This window comes from Astatotilapia calliptera, chromosome 15 (genome assembly GCF_964374335.1).
Source record: "Astatotilapia calliptera chromosome 15, fAstCal68.1, whole genome shotgun sequence".
In the NCBI taxonomy this organism is placed as follows: Eukaryota; Metazoa; Chordata; class Actinopteri; order Cichliformes; family Cichlidae; genus Astatotilapia; species Astatotilapia calliptera.
In genome coordinates this window covers 21,969,632-21,972,600 of record NC_137436.1, presented here as the reverse complement: position 1 = coordinate 21,972,600, position 2,969 = coordinate 21,969,632, and the positions used below count along the sequence as shown (strand labels likewise).

Genomic DNA, 2,969 nt, shown 5'->3' with positions numbered 1-2,969 from the left:
ACTAATTTGTGCCGTTTTTGTCACAAATTATGTTTGACAGTAACTGAACATGAGGACACGGATCAGGTCATTTTAACCTGCTCTGTGTCGACATCTGACGAGTGTCATCACACAGTGAAGTGGCAGATTAAGGGTCAATATGTGGACAAAGACAACAAACAAACATGGATTGCACAAACTGACTGCTCCACCACTCTGTCCTTTCTGGAGTCTCACAATATTTACCCATCAAGATATAACATAGTGTGTGAAGTAACGGATACTGACACAGGAAAAATGCAGCAGTTCACCTTCAAGCATCAGATCTTGGCAGTTGAGGAAACAGGTAACATCATGATAAACTGTTTACTACTAATATCATCAAACACATTGCTTATTTAGATCATTATTTTATTATTTATTTATTTTTTGTCTTTAATGTTTTTTCAAGGTGGCACAAAAGTAACAAAAACCAAGTACAATATATGTACAATATATATGTCATGTCCAGACGATAGAACTGAACAAAGGTGTACAACGAAAGCAAAATAGCTGTTGTACAAGCATCTCTCCCGTTAAAAAGGCCCTTGAGGCTGATATTCTCCTGGTGGAGTTTGCTTTTATAACCTGTGGGAAAGCAAAATCTGGTGCTCTAGGCCAGTGAGATAACCTTCATAATCTAGTGAATGAGCCTCTATTTAAACAGGGCTCTAGATTAACAAAGCAGGGAAGCAACTGGTCGCATAAACATGTATTCTAAGTGTGGTCAATGTTGTTATGTAGTAAATAGGCTTGACACAGAGGACTCCATCTTCAGCTTCTAAGATGTGAAGGGAGGGTCGCAAAAACTCAGAGGCTAACCTGAGAGAGCAGGTCCCTGCAGAGAGGAAGCTGCCAGGGGCTTGCTGCCAACAGACTGATTATCTCTGTTTACCACTGCTTTGCTGGTCACTGAAGGTCCTGCAGCTCTGTCTGGAACTGGTGTAATCATTTCCACTTAGAGAAAGGCATAAAGGAGCATGCTTGGCAATGCTTGCAGAGAAAGGTGAACAGCTAGCTGATTGACGTGCAGCACTTTAGGTGAGGCATTGTTATCCCAGTGTATCTGTGGTAAAAGGCATCCGCTGCCTGACTTGTAATGTACACAAAGCATTTGACCTGTAGGCTTAGGATTTGCAGTTGTTTCAGAACAATATGCGTACATTCACACAGCCACTCAAGGCCATCTCCTCTCAATCTCACTGCTAGGAGGATTGAGGCTTCTTTCTCTTGGGGGCAGGTCCCTCTGGAGGCCTGTAGTTGGACCTTCACTCCAAGCCACCACGTGTGGAACTGTATCCGTAGGCTGTGGCCTCACTGGTGGTGCCCCCATTCCAGCAGTGAGTGTATTGTATTGGCAATAGGCAAAGAAATGGCGGGCCTGGGAGAGCTAGCTGCATATCATGTCTGAGGATGGTGTTACGCATTGTCTGGTCCTTCCTCAGCTCAAATTTAGCCTGGACAGCTTCAAGAAACTGCCAAAGTAATCCACAAGCAGATACTACCTAATAGCTAGCTAACTGCATGCAACATCCAGTAGTTACTCCTCACCTTCAGACTGAGACAAATATGGGTCCATAGAGTTGGTACCTTACTTCAAAGTAAAGAAATTTAAAAATAACTGAAAACTGTACCCAAATTATTTTAATAAATATAAGTTTTCATTCTTTTTTACAGATTTTTCTGTATCTTCGAGGTTCATTATTGTCTCTGTGGGCTTAGCAGCACTTTCAATAGCTGCTGTGACAGTCAACACATGGACAAGAACTAAAGGTAAATTTAATTTAATCATGTAAAGTTAAAGATTTAGAATTTTCACTTGTAACTGAAATTGACTTTCTTCTCTCATTTTAGGGAATAAAACACAGATGGATAAAGTTGTCGTAAGTGCATAACTCAGTAATGCAGTATAAAAGCTTAAAAACCTGAATGTTGAGTTTCTAATGTTTGATATACTTGATATCACTGCAAGTGATTATGCTGAAATTACTTTAGATTTCTTGTACTAAATGTTGATTCAGCAGAGGACTGAGGTTCAGAAGTTTAAAACGCAAAAGGTGTGGTTTTTACCCAACAAGCTACACACAAAACTAACCTTCAAAATAAAACACAAATTAACCGGATGAAAAAAAAAGAAAATAATAGAATTACAAAGACAAACAGTGAGATACAGATTAGGCAAACAAGGAACAGAACTTTAAAACAGGAAGAGGAGACTAACAATTACAACTTAAACCAGAGATAATTACAAAACCATTATTACAAGATTATTTGTCTTAATCTCACATCTTATGCATTTTATTTTATTGTATTTTATTTGGTTATTTTCTGCAGGTGCATTTTAATAAAGAAGGGGATTAAGTTTCAAAAAATAATAAGCATCCGAATCTCTGCTGTTTCTATCAAATTGTGCTGATCGACATCAACTCAACAGAAAAACTGCTGTTATATTATCAGTATCATCTCATCTTGCTTTATAGGTCACATCCTTAACCCTATAATGCCATTTGCATCATATTTGCTACATGAGTTTCTGAGACCGCTATCTCATCAACATGATCAATACTTGCCATAATTTCAAAATGTAATGAACAAAACTATGTTTTTTGTCTAAAATTGTCTAAAAAAAACTTGCTAAAAATGCCTAATTTATTAAATGTGATGCAACAAATAATATATCATAAAAATATATAACAAACAACATGATGTAGCAAAAAAAAGGATTGTGTTATAAGGGTTAATACACAAAATAATAAAACAAAAAATCAGAATTTTCTGGGGTTTTTTTTTTTTGACGAGTTGGGTGTTACAGGGTTAAAACAAGTAATAAGGTTATTTTAATATGAACAATTGGCTGTGTGTTACAAACTATTTTCCTTTCAGTTTGACTGAAGATATATTTAATTATTGATCTCGCACCACTTTGGGATTCATCTGTATGTAATGTAATC

At 37.0% G+C, this 2,969-nt stretch overlaps 1 long non-coding RNA gene across 1 annotated transcript; it reads left to right on the top strand.

The window, feature by feature from the left end:
• The first annotated feature begins 1,513 nt into the window (after window positions 1–1,513).
• On the top strand, window positions 1,514–2,132 carry LOC145420650 (uncharacterized). Its single transcript, XR_013901967.1, has 2 exons — window positions 1,514–1,791; window positions 1,873–2,132. It is a non-coding gene; the product is annotated as an uncharacterized LOC145420650 (long non-coding RNA).
• Window positions 2,133–2,969: the final 837 nt, after the last annotated feature.